We start from the raw sequence: 15,593 nt of genomic DNA, 5'->3' as shown, positions 1-15,593 counted from the left end.
GCATTTACAGAGCTGCAGACAGCGTGATGTCCTGTATGGACAGGTGGAAGGAACCAAGTCCTCAGCTGGAACACTCGTGTTTGTCCACAGACAGGAAACACAGCAGGAAACTTCCTCACAGAAGTGCAGCTCATGGATAACACACTTCCTGTCAGTCAGAATGAGGCTGCAGCCAAACACAGAAAGGTGTTTTTGTCCAGATGAGCCCAGAGAAGAAACACGAGTGTTCACAGACATCAGAAGCTCAGAGAGGTGAAACATGAGGTTGGAGTCCTCGTCAGCATCCAGAAGAGCTGCTGTGAAACCCTGAGTACTCATGACAGACTCTGATGGCACAAACACATCATGATTCAAACAGAAAGACAAACATGGAGCTCCTGATCCTCCTGCATGAGAACAAGCTGACATGAGCGCTGTGTCTGAGAGTGTCTCCCTGTCACAGTGACAATAACACAGCTGCTGCTCACAGTCATTAAACTGACCTGAGGTCAGCTGTGCTCCTTACATATGAACCATGTGACCTCACATCAGTGCTGTGGATGACTGTAGTCATAGAAGAGTAGAGCTGTAGCAGGTGGTGTGAGGAGGAGGTGGTGTATTCTAGTTAACGCAGTACTGAAACACTCCAGCAGAGGGCGCTGTTAAGTCCTTATTGTAACACAGTTACTGTGTGCAGTTAGACTTCATACATAATCTGCACTTATTTCCATCAGACATGCTGTCAGTAAATGATTGGTTTCTATTGATTCTACTTCCTGTTGACTCGTTTGATGACAGTGAAACAATCACAGCTGATTGTGTGATGATGTAAACTGTCACTGTTACATTCAGTGTGTGTGACATAATGTTAGTGCAGGCTGATAACAGCCTGGTTCTGTTAGAAACACATGAACGTGTCCATAGATCAGTGTGTGTTTAACATGAGAGCTTCAGCCCTGCTGATGTGTTAAATAAAGACATGCAGGAAAACTGATGAGACTCTGAAATAACTCTTTATATTTATAATGTAACTCTGCATCAAAAGAACAACAAAGGATCCCAGACAGGTTTCTGTGAACAAAGACCATTCTGATGTTTCTGTGTTTCTAACACTTTGACATTATTAGTAAACAGACTGCAGTGAGCAGCATTTATAAAGAGCTTCTATATAAAGATATGACAGCTGTTTGACAAGTTTATCACTCTGTGTTTGGACCTGATCAGTCCAGCTGTTTACTTGAAACATGTTCATTTACCTGTTCTGTTATATTCATGTTCTTGTCTCTGTTGAAAACACATTTTAATGTCCCTCAGATTTTTCTCCCAGATGAATAAATATAAAAATGACACAAACTGACTGCAGCTACTTTTTGTCCTTTCTGTCAAAAACCTTCATGTGACTCATGAGAGACACGTTTCAGCTGTTTGTGACAGATCAGAGGCCAACAAGTCATTTATAACACTTTCCATCATTGTTTAAAGTTCTCAGTGTTTCTGTGTTGCTGCGTATAGGATCTCCCAGCATCATCACTGTGCTGTCCAATCATTGTGTGCGAGGTTACCCTTATAGTGCGATGTGTGTTTGCACAAAGAGAAGCATGTGTGTCAAATATAAATAAGCACAGAACAGAAACAGCTGCTCGTTTCTTCTGTTTAGAGTCAAGTTAGTGTTTTGTGTCTTTGTTTGAGGCCTGATGTCGAGCAGAGGTGTGTGTAACTGCACTGCTCTGTTATATGTGTGAAGTGTGTGCTTCTCTTCAGCATCATCTTTGTCACTGCTGATTCCTTTGTGTCATCATGTGTTGAGAAGAGAGAACAGTTATAACGGAGGAGCAAAAGGAAGCCCTGAAATCTGCATCAACAAGGAAGTGTTGGCTCACCAGTGATCCCAGCAGAGCCACTGGTTTGGCTCCAGTTGTTCTAGATTCAATGATGTTGTTGCTACAGATACATTGTCAGCATCTTTATTGAATTTAATATGAAGCAGAAATGGTGTCATTAGGAGAAGAAGAGGAGAACAAGTCCGGCGAGGAGGCAGCAGCTCTTAAAGATGAAACAGCAGCTCAGCCCTGAGCTCAGAGAGCTGCACATGAAAAAGCTCCTCAAGCAGATCCTGTCAGAGGTTTGTCATCAACAGGAGGAACTGTTCACATCATAGGATGAAGATGCTGTCAGCTGGATGAAGAAGGTTATTTAATGCAAACGTTCACACTGAAGTCAAATTGTTGTCGTGTTGAACAGATTCATGTACTGATCGTCTCCAGAATGTTAGAAGAGCTTCAATGAATCATTAGAAACAACTTACAGCTGCACAGCTGTGTCAAACACATCTGTGTGTCATTGTGGGATTGTTGTGTTTCTACATGTGACACACGTCTAAAACATGCACACAATCTGAACACAAACAGGGACTCATGTGTTCCCACAGCCAGATGCTGAGAGCCATTTCCTTGTAGTCCTGTGTCTACATACATGAACCATTAGATGTTATTGGAATGATTGTCAGCTCTGATAGTTTCATGTGTGTTTAGCTGGACGCTGTTTGATCCTCGACATGTTTAAAGGTGTCCAGTCCTGAGACACTGGGGCTGGAAACAGCTGTGATGTCATTGGACTGTCACACAGACAGAAGTGCATGAAGCGAGCAGCCGAGGAGCCGCTGATGTTTTGGATTCAACAGCATTTGAAAGGTCGACACAGACACATTTGCACACAGAAAGCTGAATCTGTCATATGCCACAGTGAACTCACTGTTCAGTGTTTTTCAGGAAGCTTCTTAACTGCCTCTGCATACAGGATACCAAAATACCAAAAAGTTCTACTTTGGTTTCATCTGACCACATGACATTCTCCCAATCCTCTGCTGTATCATCCATGTGCTCTCTGGCAAACTTCAGACGGGCCTGGACATGCACTGGCTTCAGCAGCGGAACACGTCTGGCACTGCGGGATTTGATTCCCTGCCGTTGTAGTGTGTTACTGATGGTGACCTTTGTTACTTTGGTCCCAGCTCTCTGCAGGTCATTCACCAGGTCCCCCCGTGTGGTTCTGGGATCTTTGCTCACCGTTCTCATGATCATTTTGACCCCACGGGATGAGATCTTGCGTGGAGCCCCAGATCGAGGGAGATTATCAGTGGTCTTGTATGTCTTCCATTTTCTGATGATTGCTCCCACAGTTGATTTTTTCACACCAAGCTGCTTGCCTATTGTAGATTCACTCTTCCCAGTCTGGTGCAGGTCTACAATACTTTTCCTGGTGTCCTTCGAGAGCTCTTTGGTCTTGGCCATGGCGGAGTTTGGAGTCTGACTGTTTGAGGCTGTGGACAGGTGTCTTTTATACAGATGATGAGTTCAAACAGGTGCCATTCATACAGGTAACGAGTGGGGGACAGAAAAGCTTCTTACAGAAGACGTTACAGGTCTGTGAGAGCCAGAGATTTTCCTTGTTTGAGGTGACCAAATACTTATTTTCCACCCTGATTTACGAATAAATTCTTTACAAATCCTACCATGTGGATTCATGGATTTTTTTTCCACATTCTGTCTCTCACAGTTGAAGTGTACCTCTGGTGCAAATTACTGACCTCTGTCATCATTTTAAGTGGGGGAACTTGCACAATCGGTGGCTGACTAAATACTTTTTTGCCCCACTGTATGTATGTATGTATATATATATATTTTTTTTTTTTTTTTTTTACATACATTGTTTTTTGTTGCCTTATGGTTCCAAGCGCTGTCACCAATCTTTGCATTTTGTTATTATCTCATGACACTTGTTTAATCAGCTACCATCTCTCCTGTGGACTTTTTAATGTCTACAGTCTCAGACCAACACAGCCCTGCCCTTCCCATATTAGATTCTTGATGAATGTGTGTTGTTGTTATTCAGCCTGGTTCAATGTGCCCCTTTTTAACTTTGAGCACCCGCCCCTTTAAACCTCTCTGCACAGCCCTGCACTGAACTCACTATCTTCTCCCTCTAACAGCCTCCACATGTTCTCACTGTAATTTCCCCTCATGAATGAATTTATGCTGCACTAATGTGAATGTTTGCAGGGAAATCAAACGCATTTCACACGCAGTACTCGAGCTGACTTACCTTTGTTTGAATGACGACTTGTACGCGCTGACTCCACAGATAAGGTACGAAAATATATCAGGCTACGTCTTCAGGGTTTCTACTCCACGGCCGTATTTCATACGGGTCCACATTTCCACTGCACGCTATTTTCTGCAAGTACCGCCGCTTCGCCTCTGGACGCAATCGGTCTCTATACAGTCCGTTCTCTTTTGAGCTGCTTTTAAGCATCTTGTAATCGACGTTCCAACACAGTGTGTTTGTTTTGATTCGTAGACCTCGAAAATGGTGCCGCGCTCCCACAATGCATTGCGGCGTGACGTCAACTCCAAAGCCCTATAGAACATGTTCTTTTTCATTGTCAAAATTATCAGGAATAAAGAAGAAAACTGATTCAAAACCTGTGGAACCTGCCAAAAAACAAGTTTTACTGCAAAGGATTTCTAGATGTGAAGGTTTTGTGGCTTTTTTCAGTTTCTAAAACAAACTCATTTGTACAGAAGGATATGAGGATGTATATGTCCGGTGGTGGGTTTTTTTCTTCTTGATTTAATGTATTCATTTATCTCTTCACTTAATCTTTCTTTATGTTTTTTTTTTTTTTGATTTGGCATGAGCGATTTCCGGTCCTCACTCCAAGCCAGTTGGTGGCGGTAATGCACCACATGTTCTATCACAGCTGCGTCCGAGAGGACAGGAAACGTCTGTATGCGTCTGCAAACCAGGTAACTACACTCAGCTGAGCCTCTCTGCTAGTCGTTATTAGTTGGAGGGTTTTGCGTCACTTTCTCTCGGCTTGATAAAGGGCTGTATAGAAATCTCTGGTACGTAACACGTAACGTCATTTTTAGGGAGCGTCGCAGAGAAGTGAGGCTGTTTCTTTGTTTTTGTCGAGTTTTGATTGAAGACATGTTTCCAGTCCGTTTTTTACTCGTTTGTTTTTTCATTAATAACTTTACATTATCACAGAGAACAAGAAGGCGCTTTGTTTGTCACATTCACCTTATGTCTGTGAAGGTTCTCAGTCATCCAGGTCATCGTAGTCAAAGGAGCTTGCAAAGAAAAGCGTCTGGACTTCTTTAAGTTACTTGAAGACGTTTCACCTCTCATCCGAGAAGCTTCTTCAGTTCTAAGGTCAAATGGTGGAGAGTCCCAGATATAAACCTAGTGGGAGTTTCCCCCCACAGAGGGACAAAAGGACCCCCTGATGATCCTCTAATCACCTGAGCCAAGGTGTGAAACTGGGTGTGGGTCCCAATCAGCCAGTTTCGGGTGAGTTCATTGTGAAACCTGGCCCCACCTTATCATGCGAATTCCTGAGGTCAGATGGCCCAGGATGTGAGTGGGCGTTAAGGCGTCTGGGAAGGATCTCAAAACTGGATTATAGATGGCAGAGAGTTGGTGTCGTAAACCCCGCCTCTGTTCAAAGATGGTCGCTCACAGTGGACATAGATGGCTTCTTTCACTCCTCTTTCAAACCATCTGTCCTCTCTGCCCAAAATGTGAACATTAGCATCCTCGAAAGAGTGTCCTTTATCCTTAAGATGCAGATGGACTGCTGAGTCTTGTCCTGTGGAGGTGGCTCTTCTATGTTGTGCCATGCGCTTGTGAAGTGGCAGCCACTTGGCAGCCACAGTGATAAATGGCTGAGATGGCTGCAGCTGTACGTGTGAGGTACCTACATATTTCTAGATGAATTTGCAGAGATGTCATGTTTGGTGCTTACAGACATCACACTGCATTTTGTGATTTCGTAGCTATTGTTGTGATATTTTGGAGCTTCCCATGATCACCGTGACAGTCATTCATTTTAACATAACCTTTCTATTCCTTTCAGGGATCCTCATTTTTTTGGTGAGGAAGATCAGCAGCTGTGTCGACAGGCAACAGGTAACGGCATGCTTTTCTGTTAGTACTGTAGACCTTGGTCTGGTGCTCTTTTTTAGTTTAACACAGTATTTTCATTTGCCGAAGTGTAAAAAGCTTGTTCCAGGAGAAACAAACTTTAGTGAGTTCTGCAAAATGATTCCCACCATTGCACACTCTGTCAGCCTCCAGTGTGCCCTTTTTTTGTCCTTTAACTGAAGAAAGTCGGTAGTCAGAACATATGAGATAAGTGAGATCCTCATTTTGCCTGCTTATTTCAAGATACAACATTTTCACAAACTGCTGTAGGATAACCTTGCTATTTGTCTTTTCCAACACTTCTACATTCATCCATATTTCCTTGTCTGCTTCTTTCCAGGTGAAAAGTACCTGAAATGGGTGAAAGATTTTGTTTCCAAAAACAAAAGCATGTGCGTTCACCTGAAGAAGCCAAGTGGTGCTGACCTGTGGATAGAAGAGCTTGAGAACACCAAATACAACGGGGATGATGATGAAGTTAACGCCTGGGGAAAATTCTACCTTCCCGAGATTGTAAAAATGCAGGTTATTGGTGTGGTAAAGGGCACCTCATGTCCATGTGACGAGCTTGTGCTGATGACGCGTGAGGACAAAAAGCTGTACGGCTATGACGGAGAGGAGCTGCATCTGGTGGCTTCCAGTTTCCTGGAACTATGTGACAAAACGATAGAGTATCCAGCATCCAAGCGCTACTACAATGGAGAGGCCTTCAAAGATATGGTGAGAAGTTAGACTGCTAAGAATAAGACTGGGGATGCCTAGTGTTAGAGATCAATCACCTGAGCTTTTCTTTGTATTGTTGTGTGTTCTGTTTAGACTGAGGAGGACTGTAAAAAAGTTAAGATGAGTGATGTGGGGAGGAAACTGCAGGAAGAACATAAAAAGCTGGTAAATGAAACCCAGTCAGCGTTCGTCAGCCTAATATCATAGGTGGGTATTGGAGCTGAGTATCATCACTGATTTCTAGAACCTGTTCAATTCCAATTCACAAGGTCCCAATTAGATTCCATTTAATTCTTACTCAGAGAGTCAGAAACATTATAATTCTGATCATTTATCAGTACTGACACTTGTGAAACTTCATCAGAGGTGTGAGCATCACAGCAGATGCTTTTGTGTCAAAGTAACTGAGGATAAAACACAAAACCATGAAGCAGATTTTCCTGGCCTAGCTTTTTACAGTAGATAACCTTAAAAATATTATTCTGCAGTAGAACAAAAGCAGACGAGAACCACGACTCAACAAATGTACATTGGCTGATGCTGCTGAAGTGATTCAGAGGTTTTAATAAGAGGTTTTAATAGAGACACAGCTAAGCATTTTGCAGTTTCACTTAATTTGAAAAAAATAAATAAAATTTGGTATTGAACAGCAGAAATGAGGCTGTCTTGTCGGAAGTCATTAAAAAAAAAAATGGCTGTAAACAACGGTAGACTGCTTCATAACAAGCAAGCGAATAATGCCAAAAACAGAGATTTGAGATGGGAAACGGTGTTCTTAAAGTACACTGAGAGAGGCAGAGAGCTGTGCTGTGTTGTTTTTCTGTGTGTGTTTTAATGGTGGTGGAAGCAAACCAGCAAAAGTAAGAGGGAATTCATGACAATGTTTATGTCAAGCGAAATGTGTCTTCTTTTGCTGCTGGTTTGGTTAGAGAGAGACAAAACGTGCAGCTTCAGGATCTGAGCAGCTTTCAGCACCAACGGCATCACAGCTCAGACTTGGATTCAGGATTAAGCCCTTTATGTTTGACTGTAGTGATTGTAGCTCTGTCCTTGTTATTAATCGCTTTAGTCAAACACAGCTATTGTTTGCTGGGATGTGTATATCCTTGACAGTTTGTATCTCAGAGTTATCAAAGACACTGTGGATAATCATCAAGAGATTGTTGTTCTCTTAATAATGACCTATTTGATTGTTTGTTTTTTCTTCTTCTTACAGATTCTGGTATTTGGCCAAAAGAGAGCTTCACAATTCTTGGCTTCACCTGTGGTAGAAAAATGACTGAAGTTATGCAACACTCTCTAAAATTAAAGCTATGCAACGCTTTAACATGAATGGCGAAGGAGTGCATCTCTTTCACTGTCTCTTCCTGTCCTCTTCTCAGTCTTTGTTGTGGCACCTCTGCTATGTGTTATAGAAAGCACTTGGAATCATGTTCAATACAAAAACACCAAACTCGTGGGATTGCCCTAGCAAGCAGTTGGTAAAAACTAATTAAAACTGATATATTTCAGCTTCACTTTCTAGCTGCAAAAGCACGTTTCTGCAAAAGCATGCAGTTTCCTGTCAGCACTTTTTGGCACAGAGTGTACTCAGAGTTAGGCCTTTCTTATATAAAGCAATATAATCAGCATATAAACATTTAAGATGATAAATTTAAAGCTCAACAGTAACTGCTATAAATATTATAACTACACATGTAGTGCTTTTGCTTAAGTAAATTATAGTTGGGATCATAATAAGAAAACATGTGTTTTTATTTTCTGTGTACCCTGGGTACAGACCAGTATAAAAATGGGATTCTTCCCAATAAATGCTGTCTGATAATGCTTCACATTGCATTAAACACTAGATATGTAAGCAAACAAACAAAAACCCATAGAAGCCAGTTTTAATTATTAAATGTGACAATTACATGGAGATGGAAAGTAAACGTGCTTATACACGTCTCTGTGATTACAGAAAATCCACACAGATGCTGTCAGAGCAGAGAATCTTTGATTTATCAGAATGATGAATGCAAATGATTTCATGAAATCTCACTCTTGTTCTGGGTTGTAAAATTCACCTGTCCAGTTAAACCGAATCCTTTGCAACACGGTTCTAAGAACCCTACCAACCTCATCCTCAGCTCTCTGCCTGTTGTCCTTTTCAGCTGAGTATTCATCCACATGTGTTTCAACTTCTCTCTCATTTTCAAGCAAATTGCTCAGGCTCTCAGCTTCAGCACAGTTACCATATGGCCACTCTCTGAGGTCTTCTGTGTTCAAGCCAAACAAATTCTTACATGATCTGCAAGGCTTCATTCTGGCACCATCACGGAGACAAAAAGCCTCACACCTGATATTTCCAGGTACTTCAATTGTTCCATCAAAGTAATCTTTCTGGACTGTGTTTGGATAATAGGTCATCACTATACTTTCCTAAAAACTGGAAGTTTGTCAGATTGACTGACAATGTGAGAAGAGTTATCTTACCATGTCGAGCACACAGGAGAAGGGACTTCGCCTGGGAAGCTGAGTCGAATACAACTTTAAAGGCCTGGGATATCTTCTCATTAAAGAACCCAAAACAAAAGGATTAGGGAAGATTTCTTCTGGAGAAAAGGGGATGTTGTTGATTTTGCCCAGAAACAACATGCTGTGAAGGATCTGTTGAGTGAAAACATATTTGCTTATTGTTAGTAGTGATAAACAGGACTGTCTTAAAAGTGTCAAAGGTAACACACCTCATCCACCAAGTGTTGACTTCCCGGAGTCATGTAAGAGCCCCGAACCATCCTCTTGGTAATCTTGTAGGCATTAGTTTTGAACCTCCTTTGAGAAATTGTTGTCTTCTAAAATGATAATGATCGAGCAGTTAGGGATTTAAAAACACAGGAGATCTGATAACTTTGGCTACAGCAGAGTCTGCAGACATACCTATTTTGCTCTTGGTCGGCCTATTTTAAACATGAGAGAAAACATAGTTAGTGAAATGTTGATAACATACAATGACTATCATTGGTGGCTGAAAAGATGCCAGGTAACAAGTGAAAAGCTGCTACTTACCATCGCCACAGTCTAAGAATGAAACAGGAAACACTGAGCAAGTTGCCTCCATCTTAAAGCTGTTGATCATGTGATTTAAAGGAAAGCCACACCCAGCTCTTTCCTGGAATTTTACTCGACTGTAGAAAACTGCTCCATTTGCCCCGCCCACCCATGATCTTTAATATCTACCAAAAACAACCTTTTGGTTGTCAGTAACCAGTCGATCGTTTTCGCGATTAAAAAATGACTTTGTGCGGCGGCGTTCCCACCGCGAGCAGAACTCCGGCTCAAAAACCGCTGTTTTTGAACACTTTTATTTACTTAAGCATTTTAATGGGCTTACTTTGAAACAAAGTGCGATTGAATGATTATTGTTATGTGTTGCCTTGAATTCGGCTATGCTGTCTGTTAGACAGCTGTTTTCCTTTATTGTTGTTTTTGTATTGTTTGTAGCGAACGCTACTGGACTGTATAGATTAAGCTACGTAGCCAAGATAATTAATAATTTAACTGTTGTACATTGGTTGATGATGATTTGCATTGTTACATAGGCTTGCAGAAAAATATATTTGTTTACCGATAAACTGAATCGAACTTGATGTGCTAATGGACGTTTTTCTGACCTACAGGTCAGGTTTTGTTCCCTCCCTTTGAATTAATCTTCTTCATATTGAAGTGGCGAGCCGGTAGGACCATTCTTTGTTTCTTTCCCCCACTTAGCCGTCTTTGGATTACGGACATATTTCCCCATTTGTATGAAGCTGGACTCTAAGGAGGAATACCTTAAAAGTGAACTTTAAAAAGAAGAGGACCAAAAAGGACTTTTGCACAGAAAGATCACAGCATTGATTTATTATTTAATTGTGGGCATTTATGTTGTGTGTTGTGTTAATTATTTTGTTCCATTTCCCCTTTCCTCCATTTATTCAATATATTTTTGGTACAAGATATTGCAGTCTTTGGTCTCATCATTCACACCATCTAGGCTCCATAAAGAACTATTTCTTCTGCGCGTCAGTCAGTAAACTCATCCATTGAAATAAACTAGTCCTTAAATAACTTTGAGTTACACAGTGGCAAATGTAATAGAGAAAGACACAGGGCCACCTGAAATCTGTCGTCCTATCTGATTCAAAACCAACATGTAGGAGAATCTGGAATCTTTGATTTTGAGTTAAAAATAAAATATGGGTAAAATGCAGAAATGTTTTTACTAACATGTACTAACAGAGACTTGGAGGAGAGAGACCTAATGTTTAATAATCCACATTTCACTGTTTTACTCTTTGGTTCAGATGTGGATACTGTATTGTTCTTTCTTTGTGATTGTTTATGTTTAAGTTGTTTGTTGCTGGTTTTTAGTTTGTTTTTTGTCTGTTTGGGAGCTGACACAGTCTCTATGGAGATGGGTTTTTGGGGGGTAGCAGGAGGAGAGAAGCTGCAGAGAGGCGTGTAAGACTGCAACTCTGCTTCCTGGTCCCAACTCTGGATAGTCATATTTTGGGGGGTTTAATAAACTACTACTGCATGATGTAAAGCTGAAGTATGACACAGCTTTATGAACCTCCTGTTATCCTGGTAGACGAGTACAGCAATAAATCTTTTACTTGAACATCTTCTGGCTCCAATAAGCTTTGAAATGTGACCATGAAGTTAGAGACACACTGACTGAAACCCACAGCTGTGACTGTGGATCACATCCACACACAGTGTAGCTGCTGTCTCTGTGTGAGGTCTGTGTATATATGTACATATTTATGCTTATATTCATATTCTCTTATTCCCCTTTATTTGATATCCTAATTCTGTGCTGTGTAAAAGTTTGTCGGTGTTCTGCTGCTACAAACTGGATTTCCTGGAGGATAAACATGAGGGATTCATAAAGTTCTATCTCTCTGTTAAAATCCCCCAAAATAAATGAAATGTGAATTTCAGGCAGACGTGTTTTTAAAAGAGTCTCTTTAATGGAAAAATGTGTTTTTAAAACCAGCCAATAGGAGCGTCTGTGGATATCAGCTGAGGCTGAACTCAGGAACACCATCACATATAAATACACAGAATTAAATCACTAGATAAAAGACGTCATTAAATAAGGATCGAATCAACATGTCAGAGGTCAAAGGTCAGTCAGAAGAGGTGTGGTTAAACACTGGCAGTGCAGTGACCTAATGCAGTTTGGTTACCGCCACGGGAAAAGCCCCGCCCCCTCTGAGCCTCCGCTGTGTCCTCAGCACATCCAGGAGCAGCAGGTCAGAGGGGGCGGGGCCATGTCAGGACTTATTTTAAGTAAAATTTAAAGTGGAGCGACGGCAGGAGTCACACAGCAGTAACCAGCTCTGTCTGCCAGGGTCAAAGGTCAAACAAGTCCTGCAGCTGACCCACACACAGACTTACACTGATCCACAGAGAGTGATGAATCCACACATCACTCGGCTGGAGGAAGCTCGGTTTCCACACCGTCCAATCAGAAACCAGTGTTGACGCTGAGACCCGTCTCTGTAACAGGAAGTCCATGAACAGGCAGACCCTCTGCAGCAGGCTGACCTGTGACCTCTGAGACAGAGGGAGGAGTTTGTGTCAGCAGGGGGCGCTGCAGCATCGCCTGAGAGCTTTAAGAACAACAGCAATAAACAGGAAGTGAAAGTCACACTTCTGTTGGTGTGCGTTATCAGCAGACCCCACCCTCTGCAGGAAGCTGAGATAAGAAGCAGCCAATCACAGAGCAGAGAGCATGTGACTTCCTGTTCCTGCTGTTACTGTGACAACAGCTCCTGGGACAGAGAGCAGCTTTCTAAAGAGGAAAGATGCTGCTGTCACCCCCGGGTGTCATGTGACCCGCCTGATGTACCGATTTAAGACTGTAAGAACAATAATAACAACATGTTTTAGTCAGGTGATCCATGCAGAGCAGATCCATGTGACCAAACACAGCTGGATCACATGTTTCCTCTCCTGGAAACAGAAAGCCTTCATGTATAAAGGCTCATGTACCCACTGAGCCCTGCTCTCAGATCTGTGAGGCTTTAACAAACAACAGTTTAAAGTCATGTTTAGCATCTTCTGTCAGTGTGGAAGGTCACACACTTTCCTGAGTGTTGAACCCTGAACTACTAGCTGTTCATGTCAGCCTGGACATAAATACAGACCTGCCTGCTGTCATAGACCCCAGCACTCACATGTTACTTATAAGTGACTCATATGTATGCATGTATATATTGTGTATGTTGTGCTATTTCTTACTTAGTGTGCTGTGTCTTTGTTCCTGTTTGTGCTGCAGCACTGTAACCTAAATAATTTCCCCTGGGGATCAAAAAAGTATTCTGATTGTGATTAAATGAAAGCAGTCAGAGCAGAGGACGGTGATGTAAGGAATGGGATTTTAATCAGCCAGTCTCCTTTAACTCTCAGCATCACAAAGTAATGTGGTAACATCTGGACTGATGTGTTTACTGTCAGCTAGTTTAAATGCTGTAGGCTGCAGCCGCTGCTCTAACACTATAACTGTAACAGGGCTCAGTGCTGCTTCTAACAGTCTGAGCTGCTTCAGGCTTTATTTGTGAGGAGCACAGCAGCTTACAAACACGTGGCTGGGCCTGGACCCAAAGGAGTGTTTGTTAAAGCCTGCAGTGAATCCAGCAGCAGAATGATGGAAATGCAACACAGCAATGATGAAGAGGAGCAGCATTAAAGCCAAAGTCCAGTTCATACAGTTAGGTCCATAAATCAAATAAGGGAAAATAAAATGTTGTTGGATGCACCTGTCTGCACCCTTAATGCTCTCTGGTCGCTATGGTAACGCGTAAACATTTCTTTCAAAATAAGACACACGACTACAACACGGGAAAAGACCCAGGGAAACGAAGTTAACGATAAAAACCCTGAAAACCATTGTTGGATTTATATTTTATCATTGTCATTGTTATTGGGGAATATCTAACCATATATGCTTAGAGGTGTAGAACCAATTGTGTAATGATAGTAGTCTTTAAAGACTTTGTGTGACTCCAGAGTGTTCTGGCATTCACACCCACGTCCTGGGATCATGGGAGAGGTGCTACCTTCTTATTGTTTTGTGGTAGGATGTCTGTTTTAGTCTAAGTGCCTTTTGTTTAGATGAACTGCTGGACTTCCAGACCAGCAGGTTTAGGGAAGTCGTTTATGGGGTCACACACACACACACACACACACACACACACACACACACACACACACACACCTACATAACATACAGACTGGTACCTTTGTTCACGTGTATGTTAATGAACCTATGTATGTTCATGTAACCTCAATAAAAGAGCAGTGTTACGAGGGAACGGACGAGAGCAACTGTGGTCAAGCGAAGGAACGGCATTGGTCCAGGTCTCTCCCGTGCACGAGAAACATAAAGAACTACTCGTGTCTTGCTTTGCTGTGTAGCTGGATTGAACGATCCAGCGAACAGGTTTATGCTACAAACCTATCAACCATCAATTTCACACCGAGCCTCGACTCTCACGGCCCGGTACCAAACGACTCACGGACCGGTCCGTGACCCGGGGGTTGGGAACCGCTGAGTTAACGCATGAGTAGTTCAGGGCTGCACGTCATTTTCATTGTTAATATCTTTGTGAAAAGCACATTGATGTGAAAATCTTCATGAGAGTCAGAGGCCCTACAACACGATTAAAGATTCATTCAAAAGAAAATCACAAGTTATTATCATCTTCAGAACATTTCATTAAACATTAGAGACAGACTGCTGTGTACATCTCATCTCTATCCAAACAACCTACAGTCCACAAACACATCATGAACCAGTGCTCTGGGCTGTGGTCTGTCCCTAGTTACATGGATCAGCTGGTTCCCTGGAGGTGACTGCTGCTGTGGTTTGGAGCGGATGAATAAACCTGAACTGAATCAGGTGTCCAGTTACTTTTGGTCCCTTTAAACCAGGCTGTCACATGTTCAGGATGTGAAACTCCTCCTCCTCCGTGAAAACGGGTGTGGGTTACAATCAACCAAGGTTTTGGGTGAACCCATTGTGAGATCTAGCCCCACGCTATCATGTGATTTCCTGTGATCAAATGTCCCAGGATGTAAGTGGGCGTTAAGACGTCCATGTCCCTCTTCAAACAACTTAAAGAAGTCCAGACGCTTTTCTTTCCAAGCTCCTTCGACAACATCATTCATAGAACAGCTTCCAGCTTCTTTTGCTCGGCTACAGTTTGGATGGATTTGCATTTAAAGATGCAACAAGACTAAAATGGTTAGGGTCAGGAGGTCAAAGGTCAGAGCTCCTGTGGGTCTGAGGGCGGCCTCACGCTGGAGAAGGATGAAGGAGTCTGACCTGAGCCAGTGTTTGACATGAACACATCAGCACTGCTGTCAGTGAGCCTAACGACAGCCGTTAGCATCATTTCAGTGTTTCAGTCATAAAAACACTTCCTGTCACTGTGGTGGTTACAGTGACATCATGCAGTTTGTGCTTTGACCTCCAGAGGGCGACAAATCAGCACAGACAGAGAGCTCCATTCAAACTTTGCTGCCATCAGGAATAATTCTTCAAATATAATCATCAGTGTTTGAGCAGTTATGATATCAGGGACAATCTAGACATGTGTGACAATACTGAACATGTCACATGACACACCTCAAACATCATGTGATCCACTCTCAGTCTGCACTTTCATTCATGACTTCAACAGGTTGAAATGAGCTTTGAAGAAACATCAGTTCAGTGCTGAAATATTTAAACGCTGCAGGAAGAACAACAACAAAGTGATGACGGATGTTTGTGCTTCAAACAGGAAAACCAGCAGAAATAAATCACAGCCTGCCAGAGGTTTGGAGTTTCCGAGGTGCACCTGAACGCAGCACAGTGTTCCAATGCTCCTGAT

General features: G+C 42.3%; 1 protein-coding gene across 2 annotated transcripts in view; it reads left to right on the top strand.

Moving 5' to 3' along the window:
- The window catches only part of LOC147336918 (protein NLRC3-like), a 1,139,417-nt gene that overhangs the window by 1,099,407 nt on the left and 24,417 nt on the right, over nt 1–15,593 (top strand). The gene's annotated exons all lie outside the window — the stretch shown is intronic.

This window comes from Aulonocara sp. 'chitande type north' Nkhata Bay, linkage group LG3 (assembly GCF_057382095.1).
Source record: "Aulonocara sp. 'chitande type north' Nkhata Bay isolate Kocher_YH1m ecotype deep benthic linkage group LG3, A_spYH_male_GT1.1, whole genome shotgun sequence".
In the NCBI taxonomy this organism is placed as follows: Eukaryota; Metazoa; Chordata; class Actinopteri; order Cichliformes; family Cichlidae; genus Aulonocara; species Aulonocara sp. 'chitande type north' Nkhata Bay.
Note: the sequence above shows the minus strand (reverse complement) of the source record. Positions and strands in the feature narration are given on the sequence as shown.